Source organism: Salvelinus sp. IW2-2015, linkage group LG2 (genome assembly GCF_002910315.2).
Source record: "Salvelinus sp. IW2-2015 linkage group LG2, ASM291031v2, whole genome shotgun sequence".
Classification (NCBI taxonomy): Eukaryota; Metazoa; Chordata; class Actinopteri; order Salmoniformes; family Salmonidae; genus Salvelinus; species Salvelinus sp. IW2-2015.
Genome location: NC_036839.1, coordinates 13496134 through 13510504, shown reverse-complemented (window position 1 = coordinate 13510504; position 14371 = coordinate 13496134). Strand labels below are relative to the sequence as shown.

The 14371-nt window shown below is 41.0% G+C and overlaps 1 pseudogene; it reads left to right on the top strand.

The window, feature by feature from the left end:
* Nucleotides 1–275: 275 nt before the first annotated feature.
* LOC139029423 (interferon-induced helicase C domain-containing protein 1-like) lies at nt 276–4501 on the top strand (annotated as a pseudogene).
* Nucleotides 4502–14371: the final 9870 nt, after the last annotated feature.

Here is a 14371-nt window from a genome sequence, read left to right as displayed (position 1 = left end):
GTTAGGATGTGTCTGTTATCCCATGAGAGATTTTGTCCCGCACCCATTACAGTGTTTTAGGTGTCAAGCTTATGGTCATCTGGCAGCAGTGTGTAGGAGGGAGATTCGTAGATGTGAGAAGTGTGCAGGAGGACATGAGACAAAGGAATGTGTAGTATACTGTAGGTGTAAAACGTTTGTGTGTAAACTGTAGGGATGTCCATGGTGCTGGAGATCAGAGGTGTCCAGTGAAAGAAAGGCAGGTTAAGGTTGCCAGGATCAGAGTAGTGCAGAAGATGTCGTATGCTGAGGCAGAGAAGAGAGTAGTAGATGAAGATGGGTCCAGGGTAAGGCATCCTAATAGGATCCCTGTGAGTAGACCAAGGTCAATATKGAGTGATAGGAATAACATGTGCTTTAGTAAGGTTGGTTTTTGGCGTCCATGGCCATGGTTGTCAACTGTATTGCTGGAATGGAACATAAATCAGAGAGGATAGATGTTGTGGTGGCAGCTGCAGAGAAGTACTTGGGTGTACGAGATTTTACTGCAGACGAGTTAGGTGTTTTGAAAAATAGTGCCCCYTCCTCCCAGGCTGCTGGCCTGGTGTAGGATCAGATAGGGCCAAAGTAATGGAATAGTGATGAGGTTTTAWTGTGTGTAGGGTTAGTTGTTAGGGACATTTTTTTTTACAAATTGTCCTGAATTCATACTACAGAATAGTAGTCTGATACACAGCCAATACAGTAGGTGGCAGCATGCACCTATAATATTTGTTTGCGAACCGCCATAATACCAAGGAAGGAGAAGCTGTCAGTGTAGCTAGCTAGCATGCTAACCTTATCAAGCTAACTAATGTTTTCTGTTGTTGCTACACCTTATTCAAAAGATTAGTCAGCTGGGCTATGGCTGGTTCTGGTGCTGGATTTGCCATAGGTATGTAGGGGAAACTCCACCACAGATGGATTGGGGAAACCAGTATATTTGACTTTGCAATCTATTGTTATCTCCAACGTTTTGTCATCTTCCATAAATTGCGGGCTTGCGAATCCGCCATGGAAATAGAAAGAATAAGATGGTAATATGGATAGCATAACTATTGAATGGTTTGACCTAAAGACACGTAATGGACACGGTGCAACCTTTGGTAGGCTCATGATGCCATGATTCTCACAGCTAGTGGAAGTGAAATGATAGGCTACAATGAATTTGCTCATAATGCATGCAGCAAATTATATACAACACCAGCACCCTGAACGCATCATCCACGAAACACCCATGCTTGATGCAACAGTACATTTTACATAGATAACAAGTTTGTGGAATCTTCTTTCATGGGTAACTTTTCAGTATAGGATAGACACTTGTGATTTTTAGCCGCACCGATCAAAGCAGTGGAGCGRGATCAAAATCATGAATCTTGGGGCGACGGGGAACGGGTTCCAAAATGTATTCCATTTATAAAATGTTAATATATTTGTTTAATACACACTAGCACAAAAATAAGGGAAACTTTACAAATGATCCAATGGATTATGATAATTTGCTMGTAAAAAAAAGTGGAGGTGCAAAAACATAAGTTTGCACCCTCTATTTTAATTCGCTCCATGGCTCAGGCAGCCAAGTGCAGCTAGAGACTGAAGAGAACGCAAGACACCCCCAATCGCTGTTTTTTTCTGGTCCAATGAAAGTCAATGAACTAAGTAGACCAGACCCAGCTGCTATTGCATTGGTGTCTCTGGAAAACACACCCCGTTAAGTAGACCGGAACTGAAAATCTTTGAATGTGGTTAACGGCCTATCTATCATCAATACATCCACTCCTACTTATATCTCGTAATCTTGTGATCTCGACAAAACAACATTCATTATGTCGTGATCATGAGAGAAATAAGTTGTGATCCTGACATAACAAGGAAATKATTTGTTATTTATATGTTCTCGATTGGTACGCCCAGATAAATAGAACACACAAAATGAGTTAAAACAGTTTGGGGATTAAAAGTAGTGTCCAATAAAGACGTTATCCTAACATAAACATAGGTAAAGTAATGGCCGAAGCATCAGAGGAGGCAGGTGGGAGGAGCTATAGGAAGATGGGCTCATTGTAATGGCTGGAAAGGAATTTATGGAACGGAGTCAAACAAATTAGCCCATCCTCCTATAGCTCCTCCCACCAGCATCCTCTGGTGGACATGTGCCTATACCTGTTGAATCTGGAAAATTCTGGCTGGGTGCTCTAACCAGCAATCTTGGAGGACAGTAAAAGTTGATAGACGTGCTTATTTTTGCCCGTTAGCCGCCTCCATCACGGTTTTACAAATGGTAAAGAGTGAGTTCCTTTTGCATGGTTGGAGACTTGACTTAAGGACCAATGGAATGGCCTAAAATGTACAAACTCCGCTAACCCGGGGCACCAGGCCATGCAAAACGAACTCGCCCAATRTGAAGGAAGATGTTTTTTAAATGTTTTATTATTGGTGTTTTTTCACCCTTTTCCTCCCCAATTTCATGATATCCAAATGCGAAGATTTTTTAAGTGAAAAAATGCCTCATATGAGTCCAGAGACCAATCACATTGGGAATACAAAACAAAACATAATATAATGTGATTGGTAAATGAGTTCCAAAAATCTGACCAATCGTTTTTAGACTTAGACTGACCAATAGATTGTCAGTATAACATGTAACCACAATCTATTGGTCAGTCTAGGTCTAAAACAATTGGTCAGATTTTTGCAACTCGTTTAACCAATCACATCCTAGTTTGTTTTGTATTCCCATTATGATTGGTCCCTGAATCCATAGGAGGCTGTGTTGAAATGTATAAAGTCCTCCTTCACTTTTCTATCTGTAAAGTCTTGATGAAAGTTGTGAAAATGTAATGCGTACATTTTTACTTTTAGTAAAGAAGCACTTTTATCAACTTCCACTGTCCTTAGAAACGTTGCTGAATTTCCTCGTCACTTCAATTTGCTCCTGTATTCATTCACCTTGGTTGGAGAGCGAAGTGTTCTCTTCCCTTTGCTAATAATCACACAGGTGTTCCTCAATAGTTAAATTAATTGGAAGTTTAGTCAACAACTAGTTCTCCACCACAATGCTAGAGTAGTTAACGCTACATCCTTATGTTGGGCCCCGCTTTTAGCTAGGTCTTTTGTGCCTGCTACGTTAGGTTAGCCAAGGGTAAACAACAGACTGCTGCAACCTGATTGGRTATCACCTGAAGCATACACATGCTTCAGGTGATACCAGCACTTTGATAAGGTGATTAATTATACTGTTTTAATTKTATTTAATTATGTGGATATGTTGTCTTGCATTCCTACCGTCAAAAGGACCAAAAGAGGTAACAACCGGTAGAGTATGTTATTTATTCAACATGCTGGCTTGTAGAGGTTGTGAGAGGAAACTTTCCTGATCCAAACACTTATTTTTGCCCGACGTTGAATTGCGTTGAATTCTATGTCGGGCAAAAATGAGTGTTTCCAGGCAATAAGGCCCAGGCTGCAGAAACTCATTGAAGTCGAATTTGGGCTCCCGAGTGGCGCTGTGGTCTAAGGCACAGTGCAAGAGGCACCACTACAGTCCCTGGTTCAAGTCCAGGCTGTATCAGAACTGGCCGTGATTGGGAGTCCCATAGGACGGCGCTCAATTGGCACAGCATCGTCRGGGTTTGGCCAGGGTAGGCCATCATTGTAAATAAGAATTTGTTCTTAACTGACTTGCCTAGGTAAATAAAGGTTAAATTTAAAAAATTGTGCTGGATCACCTGAACCTCTTAGACAATGACCAAAAAGACTTTATCCAAAGTAAGGTGAAAACAAAGAGAGCAATTGAAAGGCAGTCGATCTACTTATTGATACAATCATCAGGATCCAGCAACATCCAGACGGTTGGTGCAGGGAGTTTGAGGATGCACTGTCAGCTGGGGGTTGTAAACATTCAGCCATCTACATGGAGGAAGTCCATCTCTGGGGGCAGAGAATTAAAATTCRGTCAGACTTATAGAACTTTTTTGAGGATGAAGACTACTGTTTTGCGGAAGATATTCTATTCCCAGAGGACCATGAAATTGTATGTAATTGTATGTGTGTAGACTGTATTAGTGCCATATGGGACATTGTCCATAGCCTAAAGCCTCCTTGTCCATAGCCTCCTATAAAATCAGATTACTAATGATCAATAGACCTAGATGTAAACTGTAGATATATTTATGTAATACATCTGTGGACCAGATGAGGGCAGACTAATGCCACTAACTGCACTGCAGCTATTGATAGGGTATGGGTTTATTATGTGAGTACATTTTAAGTCATGCATTAGCCTATATTTTAACAATTCAATTTCTGTTCGAGATATATTAGCTGAATATCAAAACAGAATAAATATAAGTGGGGCTCAGGAACTTCTCAGGAGTTCTCCATCTTCTTGAATGTGTTACAGGACACTGAACACCCTGACCTGGTTAAAGAACTGATAGGGAAGACACCTGATGATTACTTGATAGATAAGGATTCATAGATTGCCCTATAATTGCCCATATATTGCCCTTCATGCTAGCCAAAATCATGCTCCTTTGAACTTGAACAGATCTTGTGAGGAATAGTAGCCCGTAGATTCCGACCCTACCATTACACTTGTTTACATTGAGTTGCACTGGGGTCAGAACACAATCATGGTTAAATTTAGACCCCATGGAGCCGGCGCAAGATATGGGTCAGAAAACGTACCTCAATGCAGGGATGGGATATGCAACTGTACTCCAAATGTTACCTTTAATCACACTGATACATCGAGAAGTTTTCCAGGAAAACTTTTCGTCCTAGCTAGCAGTAGCCACTGCAGCCTTTTTGGAATTGCTGTGTTAGCCAATCAACTTCTTTATTGTTCAATGCGATGWGCCATACCATAATGGCTGCTGTGGCTACTGCTAGCTACGCAGCATGAGGACGAAAAGGTCAGTTTTCTAGGAAAACTAGCAGTATTTCAAACTTCTCAATGTATCAGTGTGGCTAAATTTAGAATTTGGAGAACAGTGGCATATCCATTCCCTGCATTGACATTTTCCAACCCATATCTCGCGCAGGCTCCACAGTGACCATGATTGCATTACGACCCCAGCGTAGGTCAGTGTTAACAAGCGTAATGGTAGGGTTGTAATCTGCTAGCTATAAGGAATAGCAGTTTTGAATAAGTTGTAAATGTTGATTAGCCTATGTCTTTTCCTCATCATTATATACGTTATATTATAAACCGGGTAGTTTGGATGCTGATTTGCTAAAACAGCATTTAGCCATGTTTATGTGAGACCATATACCATGACTATGATGTTTAGCCTTTTCACCTTGGTAAAATTGCGCCTTTTCACCTCGATATAATGGCTACATCAACAATATTTCAACATGCCGATGTAGAAAATAAGCGGTTAGATGAACTTGAGAGAAACCGAAATGAAAAGAACATTGTGAAACAAACAAAATGTGTACTTACCTACTTCACTGACTGGTGTGCAGAAAAAGGGATATGTTAGTCTAGGAATACAACAAAAACGGAGCTGAACTGTTCAGTGAGAAACATGAATGGTGAAGAATAAGTGGTGTAAAGTACTTAAGTAGTACTTGAACGTATTTTTACTTAAGTCGTTTTTTGGGGGTATCTGTACTTTACTATTCATATTTTTGACAACTTTTACTTTCACMTCACTACATTCCTAAAGAAAAGTATGTACATTTTACTCCATACATTTTCCCTGACATCCAAAAGTACTCGTTACATTTTGAATGCAGCAGGACAAATTAAATGGTCCAATTCACACACTTATCAAGAGACATTCACTTTTACTTGAGTAATTTTCTATTAATGTATCTTTACTTTTACTCAAGTATGACAATTGGGTACTTTTTCCACCACTGCGAAGAATATGGTATTAGCAGCTACGCTAGACTCGACATATCAACAACCCCCCTCTCAGTTTGGCATGGAGTATACAGAAGGACACCGAATTCACAACGAGCGAAATCTGTCTGCGTAATTAAAAAGTTGAGGACACAAGGGCACAACAAAGCTGCCCACCAGTGAATGGATACTGTACATATGGTATGTAACTGTTAGCTAGCTAGCAAAATCATTCTAATGTACCCTGACAATATAACTGGAAGCTATGTAGGCCTAACTATTAGCTAACGTTATTTTGTCTTAAATGTTTTAGGTACATAAAAGAGACAATGGGAGTGAACACCCTTGCAACAATGCTGCCAATGATCTGCAAAATAGCTGGCCTGTCGCAGATTTACACAAACTACTGCCTCCGAACCACCATGATCCAGAAACGGTCGGATGCTTGACTAGTGGCACGATAAATATTGTCTGTCAGAGGACACAGATTGGAAACCTCCCTTCAAAGTTACTGGAGGCCAAATCTGGAAGTGACTAAGGTGGAGCACTAACGTAAACTCACCCCATTCCGTACAAATGTGCGCAACCGCAACATTCAAACAAGGCTACAAAGAAAACTAATGGGACTGTATTGACTTCAACATCGGGGGTGTGAACTAGGTTTCTATTCAAGCGTTGATCGGCATGGTAATGGCTCTATAGTATTGGAGAAAAGTTTAAAAAACGGACCCTCCGTTACATCTAGACGTGTCATGTCGTAAAGTACAGCACGCATAAAGCAACTATTTCTGTCTTACAATCTCTCTCCACCAGGTGTAGCACTTCTCTCATCCTTTAAAAACAAGAAATGGACAGTGACGGGGTAAGGGGGGATACCTAGTCATTTTTTGCGTCATCATTCTCAAAGCCGCTGTTTACTTCTAAGATCACTTTAGCACCGCCCTAAAAACCCGATTCATATTCGACACAAACCTTCAAATAGGTATGTAATGACACATTATATAAACTCTTTATAGTGTTTTATTTACATTTTAGAGGCGATAAGGTTAGATAGATTGAGTGAAAAAAAAACTATTTTTCCACACAATATCTCTCCTTCTCACCATCACGCATTAGTTTCGACGGGGCTCATTGCCTGCTTGAATTATGCAGAAACGGGCAGCGTTTAGGTCATGTAATTTATTCTGTTGGAAAGGGGAGAAATTGTGCTTTACAATGGTATTGACATTACAGTTGATCTGGAAGTATTACGTTTTGGGGCGCTAAAATAAGGGCAATTGTACGGACCAAGGCGATGTACAAGTTTATGTGAGTTTACGTTATTGCTCCCCCAGCAAAACAAAACATCATCCATTTCCAGCAGCGTATAGCCAATAAACGACCATGAGCAAACCAACAACAAATGATAACGTGGGACAATTTTAATAAATGGCAACATTCAGATAAACATGAATAAATAGTTGGCATGTGTTAGTCACTCTAGAAGTGGCGCTAATGCTCGGTTTTTGCATACATTTAATGTAAGCTTGCTAGCTAGCCTGTGGTTATGTTCCATAGCAACCAGTCAAGCAACAAGACTTTTGTCCGGACTATGTTTTCTGGTGGAATGTATTTATTATCAATGTATTTATTAAAGCTACATTTTCAATTTAGATGTGTAGTTCCTTGCCTTACTGTGTTGGCAACCGGTTTATAAAAGCAATACAGTGCCTTGCAAAAGTATTCATCCCCCTTGGCGTTTTTCCTATTTTGTTGCATTACAACCTGTAATTTAAATAGATTTTTATTTGGATTTCATGTAATGGACATACACAAAATAGGCCAAATTGGTGAAGTGAAAAAAATTACTTGTTTAAAAAAATACAATTAAAACAGAAAAGTGGTGCGTGCATATGTATTCACCCCCTTTGCTATGAAGCCCCTAAATAAGATCTGGTGCAAACAATTACCTTCAGAAGTCACATAATTACTTAAATAAAGTCCACCTGTGTGCAATCTAAGTGTCACATGATCTGTCACATGATCTCAGTATATATACACCTGTTCTGAAAGGCCCCAGAGTCTGCAACACCAGTAAGCAAGCGGCACCACTAAGCAAGCGGCACCATGAAGACCAAGAGGCTCTCCAAACAGGTCAGGGACAAAGTTGTGGAGAAGTACAGATCAGGGTTTGGTTATAAAAAAATATCAGAAAGTTTGAACATCCCACAGAGCACCATTAAATCCAATATAAAAAAATTGAAAGAATATGGCACCACAACAAACCTGCCAAGAGAGGGCCGCCCACCAAAACTCACAGACCAGGCAAGGAGGGCATTAATCAGAGAGTCAACAAAGAGACCAAAGATAACCGTGAAGGAGAGATTGGCCAGAAAAAAAGCCATTGCTTAAAGAAAAAAATAAGCAAACACGTTTGGTGTTTGCCAAAAGGCATGTGGGAGACTCCCCAAACATATGGAAGAAGGTACTCTGGTCAGATGAGACAAAAATTGAGCGTTTTGGCCATCAAGGAAAACGCTATGTCTGGCGCAAACCCAACACCTCTCATCACCCTGAGAACACCATCCCCACAGTGAAGCATGGTGGTGGCAGCATCATGCTGTGGGGATGTTTTTCATCGGCAGGGACTGGGAAACTGGTCAGAATTGAAGGAATGATGGATGGCGCTAAATACAGGGAATTTCTTGAGGGAAACCTGTTTCAGCCTTCCAGAGATTTGAGACTGGGATGGAGGTTCACCTTCCAGCAGGACAATGACCCTAAGCATACTGCTAAAGCAACACTCGAGTGGTTTAAATGGAAACATTTAAATGTCTTGGAATGATCTAGCCAAAGCCCAGACCTCAATCCAATTGAGAATCTGTGGTATGACTTAAAGATTGCTGTACACCAGCAGTACCCATCCAACTTGAAGGAGCTGGAGCAGTTTTGCCTTGAAAAAAGGACAAACATCCCAGTGGCTAGATGTGCCAAGCTTGCAGCTGTAATTGCTGCAAAAGGTGGCTCTACAAAGTATTGACTTTGGGGGGGGTGAATAGTTATGCACGCTCAAGTTTTCAGTTTTTTTGTCTTATTTCTTGTTTGTTTCAAAAGAAAAAATATTTTACATCTTCAAAGTGGTAGGCATGTTGTGTAAATCAAATGATACAAACTCCCCAAAAATACATTTTAATTCCAGGTTGTAAGTCAACAAAATAGGAAAAATGTCAAAGGGGGTGAATACTTTCGCAAGCCACTGTAAGGTACCTCAGGTATTATTATTATTATTTTTTTAACCTTTATTTAACTAGCCAAGTCAGTTAAGAACAAATTCTTATTTACAATGACGGCCTACACTGGCCAAACCTACGGCCTACACCGGACAACGCTGGGCCAATTGTGCACCGCCCTATGGGACTCCCAATCTCGGCTGGTTGTGATACAGTCTAGTTAGTGGTATAAGTCCTATATACCACGGCTAAGGGCTGTATCCAGGCACTCCGCGTTGCGTCGTGCTTAACAACACTTAGCCAGTGGTTTTGGCCATATGCCACACCCCCTCGGGTCTTATTGCTTAAACATGATCAATACACCAGATACAGTGCATTCGGAAAGTATTCAGATCCCTTGACTTTTTCACATTTTGTTACATTACAGCCTTATTTTAAAATGGATTTAAAAAATAATGATCCTCAGCAATCTTCACACGATACCCAATAAAGACAAAGCGAAAACAGGTTTTTGGACATTTTCCACATTTATTAGAACCCGATGGTCACTCTGACAGAGCTCTAGAGTTCCTTTGTGGAGATGGGAGAACCTTCCAGAAAGACAACCATCTTTGCAGCACTCCACCAATCAGGCCTTTATGGTAGAGGGGCCAGACAGAAGTCACTCCTCAGTAAAAGGCACATGACAGCCCGCTTGGAGTTTGCCAAAAGGCACCTAAAGACTATCAGACCATGAGAAACAAGATTCTCTGGTCTGATGAAACCAAGATTGAACTCTTTGGCCTGAATGCCAAGCGTCACATCTGGAAGAAACCTGACACCATCACTAAGGTGTAGCATGGTGTTACTAGCATCATGCAGTGGGGATGTTGTTCAGCAGACGGGACTGGAAGACTAGGCAGGATCGAGGGATAGATGAACGGAGCAAAGTACAGAGAGATCCTTGATGAAAACCTGCTCCAGAGCACTCAGGAACTCAGACTGTGGCAAAGGTTCACCTTCCAACAGGACAATGACCCTAGTTTACCAACATTTTGTCATTATGGAGTATTGTGTGTAGATTGATGTGAAAAACAACAACAATTTAATACATTTTAGAATAATGCTGTTACGTAACAAAATGTGGAAAAAGTGAAGGGGTCTCAATACTTTCCGAATGCACTGTATATAGTCATACTGAACTCCTCTGTATACAAAGTGGGGAACCATCAAAAAGTCGCACTTTAAGGGGAGTTCTAATCCATCCCTCATTCTGCAGTCCGCAGTTCTGGATTAAGTTAGCAGCACTTGTATCGTGTCAGTTAGCATTCAACTTGAAACAAACTTTGGTGGAATCGGTTGAACAACTTATGGAAAGAGTGAGGAAATGCTGMAAATATGTAGGAGGAGCTTGCCAAGCTGGCTTCAAATGAAAGCGGAATGTGCAATGAAACKCAGGGCGGTATTCTTTTTGTACGTTTACCTTAAGTCAACAGGAAGTTACTCACTTAGTCAAATTTCCTGAAAAGTTATTGCTCCTGTTTCTTCTGAACATGCTGTGATGTCAGTCCTATATTGCATCATATTGTCCTCCTAACATTACTTGAAAGCTGTCTTCATTGTTTTATGGATTTTAAACATTCAAATTGCATGTCAGGTCCTTCAATGAAAGCTCAACAGCTGGTGTTTCGCTGATATAAAAGTATTACATCAGATCACTTAAAATAATGAGATGAATATGTAATTATAGTAAAGTTATAATAAGCATTTTTGGGGGTTAAAGGAAACATTTGCACTCCTCTTGAACAGAATTTTGTACCAGAGTTTTAAACTAATTGAGGGGCACTTGTACATCAAGTTTAAGCATACGTTGCAGACAGTTCCATGCTTCTGGTGCACAATAGGAAAAGACAGTCTTGCCTAACTCAGTAGCGGACCTCAGGACTATAAGTAGTTAGCAACCTTCTAGTAAACTGCATCGAGTAAGTCAAATCAAATTGTATGAGTCGCTTACACATTTTGCAGATGTGCAGCAAAATGCTTGTAGCAAAGTTGCCTAGGAGCTAAGAACAGGGCTACCATGTCTGTTGGCGCCATATTGTTAGTTGTGAAGGAGAGCAGGCTAAATAAGAATTTGTTCTTAACTGACTTGCCTAGTTAAATAAAGGTTAACTACAGAGATAGAGAGGGAGTTTACCCAGAAGGGCTTTGTTTATGAAAACATATACTATGTAGCTGTGCATGTAAAGCGAGGACCAGCCCATTAGTAACAAAGCGCAAGGATGCATGATAAACTGAATCCAGTCTGTAATTAATCACCATAATCCAACGGAAAGTAAGCCTTGTTACGAAAATAAAAACKCAATTTCACTATTGTTGCTTGTACTTGAGTTTTGAAAAAGATAGCATGAAAGGAACTTGCAGTTGATTTCCCATTTGGAGGAGAATCCATAGTTTGGGTAAGAGGAAAATGAAATGAGAGAGAAGTTTGAATGGAAGAGTTCCTAGAGCCTGTCCTATTTGGCTCAGAGAATATGTTCCATGTGTATCATGGACAAACCACACAGAGGTTAAAAAGGGCGGAACATAGCCAAAACTCCAAATTGCAACCACATGCTATTTAGACTCCATAAAGGGTCTAAAGAAAGGGTTGGATGTTGTTGCATGGTTATGATTCATTAGTGAAATAGCATTCTACCAAACAAAAAATGCGTACTTCCTCCTCATAACTGCATTTAGTAAAATAAACTCCCAACACAACTCTGCAAGCATCAGGTCAAATAGCTTTTAATTTCAGTTTCATCATCACATTTGTTGAATTAAATGACATGTCATAGCTTTGTGTACATKGATACACTACATGACCAAAAGTATGTGGACACCTGCTCGTTCGAACATCTCATTCCAAAATCATGGGCATTAATATGGAGTTGGTCCTCCCTTTGCTGCAATAACAGCCTCCAAACTTCTGGGAAGGCTTTCCACTAGATYTTGGAACATTTCTGTGGGGACTTTCTTCCATTCAGCCACAAGAGCATTAGTGAGGTCAGGCACTTATGTTGGGCGATTAGGCCTGGCTTGCAGTCGACGTTCCAATCCATCCCAAAGGTGTTCAATGGGGTTGAGGTCAGGGCTCTGTGCAGGCCAGTCAAGTTCTTCCACACCGACCTTGACAAACCATTGTATGGACCTGTATGGAACTCACTTTGTGCACGGAGGCATTGTCATGTTGAAACAGGAAAGGGCCTTCCCCTTCCTCTAAACAGAATCGTCTAGAATGTCATTGTATGCTGTGTGTTAAGATATCCCTTCACTGGGACTAAGGGACCTAGCCCGAACCATGAAAAACAGCCCCAGACCATCATTCCTCTTCCACAAAACTTTACAGTTGGAACTATGCATTTGGGCCGGTAGTGTTCTCTTGGCAACCCAGATTTGTCCGTTGGACTGCCAGATGGTGAAGCGTGATTCATCACTCCAGAGAATGTGTTTCCACTGCTCCAGAGTCGGAGAGCTTTACACCGCTTTACACCGCATTGCTTACGGTGATCTTAGGCMTGTGTGCAGATGCTCAGCCATGGAAATCCATTTCATGAAGCTCCCGACTAACAGTTAATGTGCTGACTTTGCTTCCAGACTGTTTGGAACTAGGAAGTGAGTGTTACAACCGAGGACAGAGGATTTTTACGCTCTACGTGCTTCAGCACTCATCAATCTCATTCTGTGAGCTTGTGTGGCCTACCACTTCGCGGACTGAGCTGTTGTTGCTCCTAGACATTTTCAACTTTACAATAACATCACCCACAGTTGATAGGGGCAGCTCTAGCAGGGCAGAAATTTGATGAACTGACTTGTTGGAAAGGTGGCATCCTATGACGGTGCCATGTTGAAAGTCACTGAGCTCTTCAGTAAGGCCATTRTACTGCCAATGTTTGTGTATTGAGATTGCATGCCTGTGTGTTCAATTTATACACCTGTCAGAAACGTGTGTGCCTAAAATAGCCGAATACGCTAATTTGAAGGGGTGTCCACATACTTTTGTATATAGAGTGTAGGTCTGGGTTTTCCAGGAAGCCTCTCCTTTCTTTTTGTTGTCAGAAAGCGATTTGAATTTATGTTGATGACGCCTTGAGATCATAATCTTTCACATGCTAACACTTGAATTTAATTATGAGTAAGTGTATGCCCTTTTAGAGGCAACGTTTACTCTGCTCACCTCACGTAATAGTGATGACTGATTGGTTCACTTTATAAATCATCCAATTGATATGTATGGCATGAATCCACCAGAAGGGGTATATGACATCATAATGATGATGTGGAGTGATGATGAGTCATGGGACGTCAATGTGATGTGGCGGCTGAGCTAACAGGAGGACAAGGACAGGTGAAGCCTGACACACTGATGCTGATATCTCCTGTCACTCAAACCAGCCTCTGATGACACCATAGTGTTGTACTGCCTTGATTTCGACTTACTGTCAATCTTGCTTACATTACTCTGCTATCAAGAGCGTGAGTTACCACAAGAAAAATAAAATGTTATACTATATAGCTACTCTGGAAGTTGGGCACAATGCTTGATGTGAGCAGATCCAATACATCTGAGGTGATGTTGTGTTTCCATGAACCAGTGGCATGTGTGTTGCTCTGCTAAAAGAAGATATTGGAAATGCTTCATAATATATTGAAGTAGTAGACAGAAAACCAGTCTGTGTGGGATTCGTATCTTGTTGACATGGCATTAACCATGGATAATGGAGGCATTTCCTCTCTAATAAGTCAGAGGTCAGGGAATTGCTAATAAAAGAAAAGGAGTCCACAAAGTTCAATGTCTATTTCCTATTGAGTTTAGGACKATATCTCTCCATCTCCATAGTTTTGTGTTGCATGAGTCCAATTTAATAGTGTTCCTTCAGGCAAGACAGAGACCACTAACATACAATGTCTGGGAGACAGTAGGGAGATTAAAAAGTGTTCCATGTATATACAGTATGATGTTGTTTTAACAGCAGGGTTGAGAAGGACACAGCTCAGCGTAACACCAAACCCCATACAATGACAAACCAAGCCTTGACTTGCTGGGAATGTTGTAACCGTAGGCCCTAATTGTAGAGTGCTGACGTGGACAGCAGTTTTGTTATGAACCTCTCCCCTCTGCTCTGCTTTAGAGTGCTTTCCTGCTGCTTGAGGCCCTAGCAAAGATGACATTGTTCTTCAAAATTATCAGATGGCCATGGCCCGCCTTGCAAGGAAAAAACATCACCATATGCCTCTCAACAGGAAGTGGWAAAACCAGAGTTGCCGT